The 13,856-nt window shown below is 45.4% G+C and overlaps 8 non-coding genes and 2 pseudogenes across 8 annotated transcripts; all 10 read left to right on the top strand.

The window, feature by feature from the left end:
• Window positions 1-583: 583 nt before the first annotated feature.
• Window positions 584-675, top strand: LOC141220764 (U2 spliceosomal RNA; annotated as a pseudogene).
• Window positions 676-1,469: 794 nt separating this feature from the next.
• LOC141220708 (U2 spliceosomal RNA) lies at window positions 1,470-1,655 on the top strand. The gene has a single exon (XR_012288899.1). It is a non-coding gene; the product is annotated as a U2 spliceosomal RNA (small nuclear RNA).
• Window positions 1,656-4,100: 2,445 nt separating this feature from the next.
• On the top strand, window positions 4,101-4,300 carry LOC141220704 (U2 spliceosomal RNA). Its single transcript, XR_012288896.1, has one exon. It is a non-coding gene; the product is annotated as a U2 spliceosomal RNA (small nuclear RNA).
• Window positions 4,301-5,418: 1,118 nt separating this feature from the next.
• LOC141220554 (U2 spliceosomal RNA) lies at window positions 5,419-5,609 on the top strand. The gene has a single exon (XR_012288760.1). It is a non-coding gene; the product is annotated as a U2 spliceosomal RNA (small nuclear RNA).
• A 1,115-nt stretch (window positions 5,610-6,724) lies between these two features.
• On the top strand, window positions 6,725-6,915 carry LOC141220553 (U2 spliceosomal RNA). The gene has a single exon (XR_012288759.1). It is a non-coding gene; the product is annotated as a U2 spliceosomal RNA (small nuclear RNA).
• A 1,115-nt stretch (window positions 6,916-8,030) lies between these two features.
• On the top strand, window positions 8,031-8,221 carry LOC141220552 (U2 spliceosomal RNA). Its single transcript, XR_012288758.1, has one exon. It is a non-coding gene; the product is annotated as a U2 spliceosomal RNA (small nuclear RNA).
• A 1,115-nt stretch (window positions 8,222-9,336) lies between these two features.
• On the top strand, window positions 9,337-9,527 carry LOC141220551 (U2 spliceosomal RNA). The gene has a single exon (XR_012288757.1). It is a non-coding gene; the product is annotated as a U2 spliceosomal RNA (small nuclear RNA).
• Window positions 9,528-10,642: 1,115 nt separating this feature from the next.
• Window positions 10,643-10,833, top strand: LOC141220550 (U2 spliceosomal RNA). The gene has a single exon (XR_012288756.1). It is a non-coding gene; the product is annotated as a U2 spliceosomal RNA (small nuclear RNA).
• A 1,121-nt stretch (window positions 10,834-11,954) lies between these two features.
• LOC141220763 (U2 spliceosomal RNA) lies at window positions 11,955-12,046 on the top strand (annotated as a pseudogene).
• A 789-nt stretch (window positions 12,047-12,835) lies between these two features.
• On the top strand, window positions 12,836-13,018 carry LOC141220677 (U2 spliceosomal RNA). The gene has a single exon (XR_012288874.1). It is a non-coding gene; the product is annotated as a U2 spliceosomal RNA (small nuclear RNA).
• The last annotated feature ends 838 nt before the right edge of the window (window positions 13,019-13,856 follow it).

The following is a 13,856-nucleotide window of genomic DNA, read 5'->3' as shown; positions in this document are numbered from 1 at the left end:
CCTGCAGACTATAAAAGAGAACCCAACCCAAAAAGTTTGGTTGATTAGTCTGTGGCATTCTGTTAAACTGTTGCTTATGGCGGTCTCTGTGAGCTTCTCAGCGACATTCAGCCAGCCAGGTATCCTGCCTGCAGTAGATGGAATGTGGCAATGGAACGCTGGCTGCGCGTGTCATAATAGGCTCTGAGCCTTTATATACCTGTGCACAGCAGCAGCCACCTTCAGTCTGCTGCTGGACAGCCAGCAGCAGCAGCAGCAGGAGAGGTATGTAATCAGGAGCCCTCCTGCTAAGGGTAGACAGCTGCTCGTTCCACCCCACCCCCCGCCTTAATTGGTTCTCCTCCCTTCCAACGGTGTTGAGGCGGGTGGGAACAGCAGGGGGTGAAGGTGCTGTGTTTAAAGAGGTGGAGTTATGCAGATCTAAAACGCGTGGATTGCAGCAGCAGCAAGCCGAAAAGTGCAGGCATGTAAGGGATCTAGAGGTTGACAACATGTCTTCTTAACGGGAGTCCAGGAGCTCATCTCCACAAATGGACTTTTCAGGATCCTTGGGTGGCTCCGTAGTTTGAAACCAATTCTGGTTATCGCTTCTCGGCCTTTTGGCTAAGATCAAGTGTAGTATCTTTCGAAAAGGCGGTTTTGGATGTTGGCCGCCCTAGTAGATTGATACATTATGCACACTGGGGTTTAGGCGCTTGTTAGTACGCCAGGTGGCTAATATAGTCATCTGGTGGAAAGCATGGCCCCCCAGGATCGACGCCATTGGGCCGGGGAAGATCGAAAGCCTGAAGTGTGAAGTGCCCCAGGAGTGGTGACCCTGGGGTGCCTTAACTCACTGGGATTGGGAACCCCACTTGAGTTTATGGCACATTTGCACAAGCACTTCAAATTTTCTTTCTTCGCACACACCCTTATTCCGGGTCTTCTGGCCTTAGGATGGGGAATTTTTCAATTCCCGGTCGAAGGTCCGGGCAGTATTATACTGTGAAACCTTCACTATTTATTTAATTTCTTTGTCACTGTGTGTCCACTTATTCACGTGTGTCACGTCCTACTAGGATTTTGTCGGGATGCGGTTCCCTTACGGGTTCCTCTCTTGGCAGGTCTAGGGGGGGAGTGTGTGGCCATCAGGTTCCGCTCCCCCCTGAACCCCCCTGGCTCTCCTCTTTCGGGAGGAGAGCGTTGTTGGCTCCCCTCTTCCGGGAGGGGAGCACAGTCTTTGGCTCCCAGTGCCTTGCTCGGGTGAGAACTCGGGCAGGTGCTGGGGGTAAGATTGGGTCGCCTCTGGCTTCGGCTGGAGGTGGCTTTTTGTCCCTGTTCCTCGCTGTGGCCTTTTGGCTCGGAGGGACGGGGAATGGTTTGGGGGACCCTTCTCCTTTTGGAGAGGGTTTCAAGAAGACCAGCATCCTAGTGCACTTTTTTTGTGGCACTTGTCACTTTTTTAAGCGCACTCGGGTTTTGTACACGAATTCGGGCTTTCAAAAAAAAAAAAAAAAAAAAAATCTGTTCTTATCAGTTTAATATCTGATACGTCCCCTATCTGGGGACCATATATTAAATGGATTTTTAGAACAGGGAGATGGAAAAAGAGCTTGCTCTGTCCACTCCACGCATTGACCTGGTATTGCAGTATCTCCAGGACCGGTGCACCCCTTCTTTAATGCAGTTTCTAAAATCAGAACGAATTGAATTCAATGTTTTTTGTTCATTTTGATTGTTTGTCGGATTTTGGGATGGACTCTTTGGCTTTGCTTTTCTTCTCCTCATTGGATTTTTCATGTTCAAAGTTGCAGAAGCCAGATTACAAGCTCATTTTGGTTCAACTTCAGCAACTGTGCATTGCATTGCCATGTAATGTGATGCAATGCTATCTTTCTAGCTCTCCCTTTTTACTTCCTTTTGGATAAACAGACATATTAGGCAAGCATTTTGGAGCTTTCACCTAAATAACTACAGGTGGTGAGATAAGCTGCACAATATAATTGACCTTTCAGTATATTGTTGCACACACACCATCTATTTAGCAAATGCCCTTGTTATCAACAGCAGCCTTTTAAACTCACCTGAGCTAACAGGTATGTGCGCTGGTTACTCTGCTGCGCTTAAAATTTCTTTTTTGGTTTGCTACAATGACTTTTCTGAAACGTTGTCTCCTTCTGCTGGAACACTGACTTCTTTCATTTAATGCCTGCAGACTATAAAAGAGAACCCAACCCAAAAAGTTTGGTTGATTAGTCTGTGGCATTCTGTTAAACTGTTGCTTATGGCGGTCTCTGTGAGCTTCTCAGCGACATTCAGCCAGCCAGGTATCCTGCCTGCAGTAGATGGAATGTGGCAATGGAACGCTGGCTGCGCGTGTCATAATAGGCTCTGAGCCTTTATATACCTGTGCACAGCAGCAGCCACCTTCAGTCTGCTGCTGGACAGCCAGCAGCAGCAGCAGCAGGAGAGGTATGTAATCAGGAGCCCTCCTGCTAAGGGTAGACAGCTGCTCGTTCCACCCCACCCCCCGCCTTAATTGGTTCTCCTCCCTTCCAACGGTGTTGAGGCGGGTGGGAACAGCAGGGGGTGAAGGTGCTGTGTTTAAAGAGGTGGAGTTATGCAGATCTAAAACGCGTGGATTGCAGCAGCAGCAAGCCGAAAAGTGCAGGCATGTAAGGGATCTAGAGGTTGAGAACATGTCTTCTTAACGGGAGTCCAGGAGCTCATCTCCACAAATGGACTTTTCAGGATCCTTGGGTGGCTCCGTAGTTTGAAACCAATTCTGGTTATCGCTTCTCGGCCTTTTGGCTAAGATCAAGTGCAGTGATCTAGCAGTTTCTGCCTTGGTCTTGGCTGGGAGGCGCTTGGGGTACCCGGCTCCTTGGCCTGGGGGGATCGCTACACTTATCGGTGGAGCTAAACCCCCCTGCTGCTATTAGGGAGTCGGATTAGTCCCTGGGCAACGAGAGGCGATCACCTTGTCACCACACATAGCTGTGGGGGGCAACTGTCGCCACACATAGCTGTGGTGGCAACATTTGGAGGATTAAAAGGAAAAAACGGAAGGAAAACGGATCGTTGAGATGGAGTTTTGGAAAAAGAAGAGATGCTTACGTTTTTTTGTGAAACGGGAGACGGAAGAAACTTTTTTGGAAGAAAAATGGATTCTGGAAATTTTGAGGAAATATGAAGTTTTGGAGAAGGATATCTACTGTATGCAAGAAATAAAGCAAGGTAAAGTTTGTGATGTGACTCTAGTTTCTGAGGAAAAGTGCATTCATTTTTTCAAAGGCTGGAGTGAAGAGGATTCTGGGAAAATTGGAGTAAGTGCATCATTCATGGGGAAACCGAAGAGTGTGATAATTTACATGGACAATCCGTTTGTGGAAATAGAGGAGATAATGGTTTTTTTGGAATCTAAATGTAAGATGGTAAAGTTTCAGAAATTATACAGGAACAAAGTTGGTATTTGGAACGGAAAGAGACGTTTTTTGGTGTGGACAACAGGAGAAGAAAATTTGCATAATGGGAGGATTATGGTAAACGGGAGTTCTGGGTATTGTTACATGGAAAGCAGCAAAGGAACTTTTGAAAAGAACTTTGGAGGACAAAAGGAAGATATTGGTGATACAATGAAGAAGGAAGTTGATGCGATAATTATAGAGGAGAATAAGCAGGGAAAAGAAGTTGAAAGTTTAAAGGTGAAATTGAAGAAAAAGGTAACGGTACAGGAAAATTGTGGATCAAGGAAAGTATCTGGTGAAAAGAAAGAAGTAAAAGAGGAAAAGGGTAAAGTGTTGGAGAAGGTGGTGACTTTCAGAGATGATGAGGAAGAGTATGATTGGGAACAGATGCGGTTAGAGCATGAGGAGGAAGAAAAGAAGTTAAGGGGTTTTGTTGGGAGGAAAGTAAAAGAGAAAAAGGGGATATTTAGTTTGGGAAACCGGGTGAAGTAATGTCAGTTGTGATTTGTTTGGAAACTGTTGAAACTGCAAAGGAATTGTTATGTTTAACTTTATATATATTAATTCAAATTAAAAAATATAAATATAATATCTAAACACGATGATGGAACTAAAATCTTGAGTTTGGTGATATATGATTTAAGATTATAAAACTTAATTTCTGAGTGTTTGGAAAAAAAAAAAAAAAAAAAAAAAAAAAATCTGTTCTTATCAGTTTAATATCTGATACGTCCCCTATCTGGGGACCATATATTAAATGGATTTTTAGAACAGGGAGATGGAAAAAGAGCTTGCTCTGTCCACTCCACGCATTGACCTGGTATTGCAGTATCTCCAGGACCGGTGCACCCCTTCTTTAATGCAGTTTCTAAAATCAGAAAGAATTGAATTCAATGTTTTTTGTTCATTTTGCTTGTTTGTCGGATTTTGGGATGGACTCTTTGGCTTTGCTTTTCTTCTCCTCATTGGATTTTTCATGTTCAAAGTTGCAGAAGCCAGATTACAAGCTCATTTTGGTTCAACTTCAGCAACTGTGCATTGCATTGCCATGTAATGTGATGCAATGCTATCTTTCTAGCTCTCCCTTTTTACTTCCTTTTGGATAAACAGACATATTAGGCAAGCATTTTGGAGCTTTCACCTAAATAACTACAGGTGGTGAGATAAGCTGCACAATATAATTGACCTTTCAGTATATTGTTGCACACACACCATCTATTTAGCAAATGCCCTTGTTATCAACAGCAGCCTTTTAAACTCACCTGAGCTAACAGGTATGTGCGCTGGTTACTCTGCTGCGCTTAAAATTTCTTTTTTGGTTTGCTACAATGCCTTTTCTGAAACGTTGTCTCCTTCTGCTGGAACACTGACTTCTTTCATTTAATGCCTGCAGACTATAAAAGAGAACCCAACCCAAAAAGTTTGGTTGATTAGTCTGTGGCATTCTGTTAAACTGTTGCTTATGGCGGTCTCTGTGAGCTTCTCAGCGACATTCAGCCAGCCAGGTATCCTGCCTGCAGTAGATGGAATGTGGCAATGGAACGCTGGCTGCGCGTGTCATAATAGGCTCTGAGCCTTTATATACCTGTGCACAGCAGCAGCCACCTTCAGTCTGCTGCTGGACAGCCAGCAGCAGCAGCAGCAGCAGGAGAGGTATGTAATCAGGAGCCCTCCTGCTAAGGGTAGACAGCTGCTCGTTCCACCCCACCCCCCGCCTTAATTGGTTCTCCTCCCTTCCAACGGTGTTGAGGCGGGTGGGAACAGCAGGGGGTGAAGGTGCTGTGTTTAAAGAGGTGGAGTTATGCAGATCTAAAACGCGTGGATTGCAGCAGCAGCAAGCCGAAAAGTGCAGGCATGTAAGGGATCTAGAGGTTGACAACATGTCTTCTTAACGGGAGTCCAGGAGCTCATCTCCACAAATGGACTTTTCAGGATCCTTGGGTGGCTCCGTAGTTTGAAACCAATTCTGGTTATCGCTTCTCGGCCTTTTGGCTAAGATCAAGTGTAGTATCTGTTCTTATCAGTTTAATATCTGATACGTCCCCTATCTGGGGACCATATATTAAATGGATTTTTAGAACAGGGAGATGGAAAAAGAGCTTGCTCTGTCCACTCCACGCATTGACCTGGTATTGCAGTATCTCCAGGACCGGTGCACCCCTTCTTTAATGCAGTTTCTAAAATCAGAAAGAATTGAATTCAATGTTTTTTGTTCATTTTGCTTGTTTGTCGGATTTTGGGATGGACTCTTTGGCTTTGCTTTTCTTCTCCTCATTGGATTTTTCATGTTCAAAGTTGCAGAAGCCAGATTACAAGCTCATTTTGGTTCAACTTCAACAACTGTGCATTGCATTGCCATGTAATGTGATGCAATGCTATCTTTCTAGCTCTCCCTTTTTACTTCCTTTTGGATAAACAGACATATTAGGCAAGCATTTTGGAGCTTTCACCTAAATAACTACAGGTGGTGAGATAAGCTGCACAATATAATTGACCTTTCAGTATATTGTTGCACACACACCATCTATTTAGCAAATGCCCTTGTTATCAACAGCAGCCTTTTAAACTCACCTGAGCTAACAGGTATGTGCGCTGGTTACTCTGCTGCGCTTAAAATTTCTTTTTTGGTTTGCTACAATGCCTTTTCTGAAACGTTGTCTCCTTCTGCTGGAACACTGACTTCTTTCATTTAATGCCTGCAGACTATAAAAGAGAACCCAACCCAAAAAGTTTGGTTGATTAGTCTGTGGCATTCTGTTAAACTGTTGCTTATGGCGGTCTCTGTGAGCTTCTCAGCGACATTCAGCCAGCCAGGTATCCTGCCTGCAGTAGATGGAATGTGGCAATGGAACGCTGGCTGCGCGTGTCATAATAGGCTCTGAGCCTTTATATACCTGTGCACAGCAGCAGCCACCTTCAGTCTGCTGCTGGACAGCCAGCAGCAGCAGCAGCAGGAGAGGTATGTAATCAGGAGCCCTCCTGCTAAGGGTAGACAGCTGCTCGTTCCACCCCACCCCCCGCCTTAATTGGTTCTCCTCCCTTCCAACGGTGTTGAGGCGGGTGGGAACAGCAGGGGGTGAAGGTGCTGTGTTTAAAGAGGTGGAGTTATGCAGATCTAAAACGCGTGGATTGCAGCAGCAGCAAGCCGAAAAGTGCAGGCATGTAAGGGATCTAGAGGTTGACAACATGTCTTCTTAACGGGAGTCCAGGAGCTCATCTCCACAAATGGACTTTTCAGGATCCTTGGGTGGCTCCGTAGTTTGAAACCAATTCTGGTTATCGCTTCTCGGCCTTTTGGCTAAGATCAAGTGTAGTATCTGTTCTTATCAGTTTAATATCTGATACGTCCCCTATCTGGGGACCATATATTAAATGGATTTTTAGAACAGGGAGATGGAAAAAGAGCTTGCTCTGTCCACTCCACGCATTGACCTGGTATTGCAGTATCTCCAGGACCGGTGCACCCCTTCTTTAATGCAGTTTCTAAAATCAGAAAGAATTGAATTCAATGTTTTTTGTTCATTTTGCTTGTTTGTCGGATTTTGGGATGGACTCTTTGGCTTTGCTTTTCTTCTCCTCATTGGATTTTTCATGTTCAAAGTTGCAGAAGCCAGATTACAAGCTCATTTTGGTTCAACTTCAGCAACTGTGCATTGCATTGCCATGTAATGTGATGCAATGCTATCTTTCTAGCTCTCCGTTTTTACTTCCTTTTGGATAAACAGACATATTAGGCAAGCATTTTGGAGCTTTCACCTAAATAACTACAGGTGGTGAGATAAGCTGCACAATATAATTGACCTTTCAGTATATTGTTGCACACACACCATCTATTTAGCAAATGCCCTTGTTATCAACAGCAGCCTTTTAAACTCACCTGAGCTAACAGGTATGTGCGCTGGTTACTCTGCTGCGCTTAAAATTTCTTTTTTGGTTTGCTACAATGCCTTTTCTGAAACGTTGTCTCCTTCTGCTGGAACACTGACTTCTTTCATTTAATGCCTGCAGACTATAAAAGAGAACCCAACCCAAAAAGTTTGGTTGATTAGTCTGTGGCATTCTGTTAAACTGTTGCTTATGGCGGTCTCTGTGAGCTTCTCAGCGACATTCAGCCAGCCAGGTATCCTGCCTGCAGTAGATGGAATGTGGCAATGGAACGCTGGCTGCGCGTGTCATAATAGGCTCTGAGCCTTTATATACCTGTGCACAGCAGCAGCCACCTTCAGTCTGCTGCTGGACAGCCAGCAGCAGCAGCAGCAGGAGAGGTATGTAATCAGGAGCCCTCCTGCTAAGGGTAGACAGCTGCTCGTTCCACCCCACCCCCCGCCTTAATTGGTTCTCCTCCCTTCCAACGGTGTTGAGGCGGGTGGGAACAGCAGGGGGTGAAGGTGCTGTGTTTAAAGAGGTGGAGTTATGCAGATCTAAAACGCGTGGATTGCAGCAGCAGCAAGCCGAAAAGTGCAGGCATGTAAGGGATCTAGAGGTTGACAACATGTCTTCTTAACGGGAGTCCAGGAGCTCATCTCCACAAATGGACTTTTCAGGATCCTTGGGTGGCTCCGTAGTTTGAAACCAATTCTGGTTATCGCTTCTCGGCCTTTTGGCTAAGATCAAGTGTAGTATCTGTTCTTATCAGTTTAATATCTGATACGTCCCCTATCTGGGGACCATATATTAAATGGATTTTTAGAACAGGGAGATGGAAAAAGAGCTTGCTCTGTCCACTCCACGCATTGACCTGGTATTGCAGTATCTCCAGGACCGGTGCACCCCTTCTTTAATGCAGTTTCTAAAATCAGAAAGAATTGAATTCAATGTTTTTTGTTCATTTTGCTTGTTTGTCGGATTTTGGGATGGACTCTTTGGCTTTGCTTTTCTTCTCCTCATTGGATTTTTCATGTTCAAAGTTGCAGAAGCCAGATTACAAGCTCATTTTGGTTCAACTTCAGCAACTGTGCATTGCATTGCCATGTAATGTGATGCAATGCTATCTTTCTAGCTCTCCCTTTTTACTTCCTTTTGGATAAACAGACATATTAGGCAAGCATTTTGGAGCTTTCACCTAAATAACTACAGGTGGTGAGATAAGCTGCACAATATAATTGACCTTTCAGTATATTGTTGCACACACACCATCTATTTAGCAAATGCCCTTGTTATCAACAGCAGCCTTTTAAACTCACCTGAGCTAACAGGTATGTGCGCTGGTTACTCTGCTGCGCTTAAAATTTCTTTTTTGGTTTGCTACAATGCCTTTTCTGAAACGTTGTCTCCTTCTGCTGGAACACTGACTTCTTTCATTTAATGCCTGCAGACTATAAAAGAGAACCCAACCCAAAAAGTTTGGTTGATTAGTCTGTGGCATTCTGTTAAACTGTTGCTTATGGCGGTCTCTGTGAGCTTCTCAGCGACATTCAGCCAGCCAGGTATCCTGCCTGCAGTAGATGGAATGTGGCAATGGAACGCTGGCTGCGCGTGTCATAATAGGCTCTGAGCCTTTATATACCTGTGCACAGCAGCAGCCACCTTCAGTCTGCTGCTGGACAGCCAGCAGCAGCAGCAGCAGGAGAGGTATGTAATCAGGAGCCCTCCTGCTAAGGGTAGACAGCTGCTCGTTCCACCCCACCCCCCGCCTTAATTGGTTCTCCTCCCTTCCAACGGTGTTGAGGCGGGTGGGAACAGCAGGGGGTGAAGGTGCTGTGTTTAAAGAGGTGGAGTTATGCAGATCTAAAACGCGTGGATTGCAGCAGCAGCAAGCCGAAAAGTGCAGGCATGTAAGGGATCTAGAGGTTGACAACATGTCTTCTTAACGGGAGTCCAGGAGCTCATCTCCACAAATGGACTTTTCAGGATCCTTGGGTGGCTCCGTAGTTTGAAACCAATTCTGGTTATCGCTTCTCGGCCTTTTGGCTAAGATCAAGTGTAGTATCTGTTCTTATCAGTTTAATATCTGATACGTCCCCTATCTGGGGACCATATATTAAATGGATTTTTAGAACAGGGAGATGGAAAAAGAGCTTGCTCTGTCCACTCCACGCATTGACCTGGTATTGCAGTATCTCCAGGACCGGTGCACCCCTTCTTTAATGCAGTTTCTAAAATCAGAAAGAATTGAATTCAATGTTTTTTGTTCATTTTGCTTGTTTGTCGGATTTTGGGATGGACTCTTTGGCTTTGCTTTTCTTCTCCTCATTGGATTTTTCATGTTCAAAGTTGCAGAAGCCAGATTACAAGCTCATTTTGGTTCAACTTCAGCAACTGTGCATTGCATTGCCATGTAATGTGATGCAATGCTATCTTTCTAGCTCTCCCTTTTTACTTCCTTTTGGATAAACAGACATATTAGGCAAGCATTTTGGAGCTTTCACCTAAATAACTACAGGTGGTGAGATAAGCTGCACAATATAATTGACCTTTCAGTATATTGTTGCACACACACCATCTATTTAGCAAATGCCCTTGTTATCAACAGCAGCCTTTTAAACTCACCTGAGCTAACAGGTATGTGCGCTGGTTACTCTGCTGCGCTTAAAATTTCTTTTTTGGTTTGCTACAATGCCTTTTCTGAAACGTTGTCTCCTTCTGCTGGAACACTGACTTCTTTCATTTAATGCCTGCAGACTATAAAAGAGAACCCAACCCAAAAAGTTTGGTTGATTAGTCTGTGGCATTCTGTTAAACTGTTGCTTATGGCGGTCTCTGTGAGCTTCTCAGCGACATTCAGCCAGCCAGGTATCCTGCCTGCAGTAGATGGAATGTGGCAATGGAACGCTGGCTGCGCGTGTCATAATAGGCTCTGAGCCTTTATATACCTGTGCACAGCAGCAGCCACCTTCAGTCTGCTGCTGGACAGCCAGCAGCAGCAGCAGCAGGAGAGGTATGTAATCAGGAGCCCTCCTGCTAAGGGTAGACAGCTGCTCGTTCCACCCCACCCCCCGCCTTAATTGGTTCTCCTCCCTTCCAACGGTGTTGAGGCGGGTGGGAACAGCAGGGGGTGAAGGTGCTGTGTTTAAAGAGGTGGAGTTATGCAGATCTAAAACGCGTGGATTGCAGCAGCAGCAAGCCGAAAAGTGCAGGCATGTAAGGGATCTAGAGGTTGACAACATGTCTTCTTAACGGGAGTCCAGGAGCTCATCTCCACAAATGGACTTTTCAGGATCCTTGGGTGGCTCCGTAGTTTGAAACCAATTCTGGTTATCGCTTCTCGGCCTTTTGGCTAAGATCAAGTGTAGTATCTGTTCTTATCAGTTTAATATCTGATACGTCCCCTATCTGGGGACCATATATTAAATGGATTTTTAGAACAGGGAGATGGAAAAAGAGCTTGCTCTGTCCACTCCACGCATTGACCTGGTATTGCAGTATCTCCAGGACCGGTGCACCCCTTCTTTAATGCAGTTTCTAAAATCAGAAAGAATTGAATTCAATGTTTTTTGTTCATTTTGCTTGTTTGTCGGATTTTGGGATGGACTCTTTGGCTTTGCTTTTCTTCTCCTCATTGGATTTTTCATGTTCAAAGTTGCAGAAGCCAGATTACAAGCTCATTTTGGTTCAACTTCAGCAACTGTGCATTGCATTGCCATGTAATGTGATGCAATGCTATCTTTCTAGCTCTCCCTTTTTACTTCCTTTTGGATAAACAGACATATTAGGCAAGCATTTTGGAGCTTTCACCTAAATAACTACAGGTGGTGAGATAAGCTGCACAATATAATTGACCTTTCAGTATTTTGTTGCACACACACCATCTATTTAGCAAATGCCCTTGTTATCAACAGCAGCCTTTTAAACTCACCTGAGCTAACAGGTATGTGCGCTGGTTACTCTGCTGCGCTTAAAATTTCTTTTTTGGTTTGCTACAATGCCTTTTCTGAAACGTTGTCTCCTTCTGCTGGAACACTGACTTCTTTCATTTAATGCCTGCAGACTATAAAAGAGAACCCAACCCAAAAAGTTTGGTTGATTAGTCTGTGGCATTCTGTTAAACTGTTGCTTATGGCGGTCTCTGTGAGCTTCTCAGCGACATTCAGCCAGCCAGGTATCCTGCCTGCAGTAGATGGAATGTGGCAATGGAACGCTGGCTGCGCGTGTCATAATAGGCTCTGAGCCTTTATATACCTGTGCACAGCAGCAGCCACCTTCAGTCTGCTGCTGGACAGCCAGCAGCAGCAGCAGCAGCAGCAGGAGAGGTATGTAATCAGGAGCCCTCCTGCTAAGGGTAGACAGCTGCTCGTTCCACCCCACCCCCCGCCTTAATTGGTTCTCCTCCCTTCCAACGGTGTTGAGGCGGGTGGGAACAGCAGGGGGTGAAGGTGCTGTGTTTAAAGAGGTGGAGTTATGCAGATCTAAAACGCGTGGATTGCAGCAGCAGCAAGCCGAAAAGTGCAGGCATGTAAGGGATCTAGAGGTTGACAACATGTCTTCTTAACGGGAGTCCAGGAGCTCATCTCCACAAATGGACTTTTCAGGATCCTTGGGTGGCTCCGTAGTTTGAAACCAATTCTGGTTATCGCTTCTCGGCCTTTTGGCTAAGATCAAGTGTAGTATCTTTCGAAAAGGCGGTTTTGGATGTTGGCCGCCCTAGTAGATTGATACATTATGCACACTGGGGTTTAGGCGCTTGTTAGTACGCCAGGTGGCTAATATAGTCATCTGGTGGAAAGCATGGCCCCCCAGGATCGACGCCATTGGGCCGGGGAAGATCGAAAGCCCGAAGTGTGAAGTGCCCCAGGAGTGGTGACCCTGGGGTGCCTTAACTCACTGGGATTGGGAACCCCACTTGAGTTTATGGCACATTTGCACAAGCACTTCAAATTTTCTTTCTTCGCACACACCCTTATTCCGGGCCTTCTGGCCTTAGGATGGGGAATTTTTCAATTCCCGGTCGAAGGTCCGGGCAGTATTATACTGTGAAACCTTCACTATTTATTTAATTTCTTTGTCACTGTGTGTCCACTTATTCACGTGTGTCACGTCCTACTAGGATTTTGTCGGGATGCGGTTCCCTTACGGGTTCCTCTCTTGGCAGGTCTAGGGGGGGAGTGTGTGGCCATCAGGTTCCGCTCCCCCCTGAACCCCCCTGGCTCTCCTCTTTCGGGAGGAGAGCGTTGTTGGCTCCCCTCTTCCGGGAGGGGAGCACAGTCTTTGGCTCCCAGTGCCTTGCTCGGGTGAGAACTCGGGCAGGTGCTGGGGGTAAGATTGGGTCGCCTCTGGCTTCGGCTGGAGGTGGCTTTTTGTCCCTGTTCCTCGCTGTGGCCTTTTGGCTCGGAGGGACGGGGAATGGTTTGGGGGACCCTTCTCCTTTTGGAGAGGGTTTCAAGAAGACCAGCATCCTAGTGCACTTTTTTTGTGGCACTTGTCACTTTTTTAAGCGCACTCGGGTTTTGTACACGAATTCGGGCTTTCGAAAAAAAAAAAAATCTGTTCTTATCAGTTTAATATCTGATACGTCCCCTATCTGGGGACCATATATTAAATGGATTTTTAGAACAGGGAGATGGAAAAAGAGCTTGCTCTGTCCACTCCACGCATTGACCTGGTATTGCAGTATCTCCAGGACCGGTGCACCCCTTCTTTAATGCAGTTTCTAAAATCAGAAAGAATTGAATTCAATGTTTTTTGTTCATTTTGCTTGTTTGTCGGATTTTGGGATGGACTCTTTGGCTTTGCTTTTCTTCTCCTCATTGGATTTTTCATGTTCAAAGTTGCAGAAGCCAGATTACAAGCTCATTTTGGTTCAACTTCAGCAACTGTGCATTGCATTGCCATGTAATGTGATGCAATGCTATCTTTCTAGCTCTCCCTTTTTACTTCCTTTTGGATAAACAGACATATTAGGCAAGCATTTTGGAGCTTTCACCTAAATAACTACAGGTGGTGAGATAAGCTGCACAATATAATTGACCTTTCAGTATATTGTTGCACACACACCATCTATTTAGCAAATGCCCTTGTTATCAACAGCAGCCTTTTAAACTCACCTGAGCTAACAGGTATGTGCGCTGGTTACTCTGCTGCGCTTAAAATTTCTTTTTTGGTTTGCTACAATGCCTTTTCTGAAACGTTGTCTCCTTCTGCTGGAACACTGACTTCTTTCATTTAATGCCTGCAGACTATAAAAGAGAACCCAACCCAAAAAGTTTGGTTGATTAGTCTGTGGCATTCTGTTAAACTGTTGCTTATGGCGGTCTCTGTGAGCTTCTCAGCGACATTCAGCCAGCCAGGTATCCTGCCTGCAGTAGATGGAATGTGGCAATGGAACGCTGGCTGCGCGTGTCATAATAGGCTCTGAGCCTTTATATACCTGTGCACAGCAGCAGCCACCTTCAGTCTGCTGCTGGACAGCCAGCAGCAGCAGCAGCAGGAGAGGTATGTAATCAGGAGCCCTCCTGCTAAGGGTAGACAGCTGCT

This window comes from Phyllobates terribilis, unplaced genomic scaffold (assembly GCF_046119375.1).
Source record: "Phyllobates terribilis strain yellow unplaced genomic scaffold, ASM4611937v1 Scaffold_298__1_contigs__length_2340664, whole genome shotgun sequence".
Classification (NCBI taxonomy): domain Eukaryota; kingdom Metazoa; phylum Chordata; class Amphibia; order Anura; family Dendrobatidae; genus Phyllobates; species Phyllobates terribilis.
Note: the sequence above shows the minus strand (reverse complement) of the source record. Positions and strands in the feature narration are given on the sequence as shown.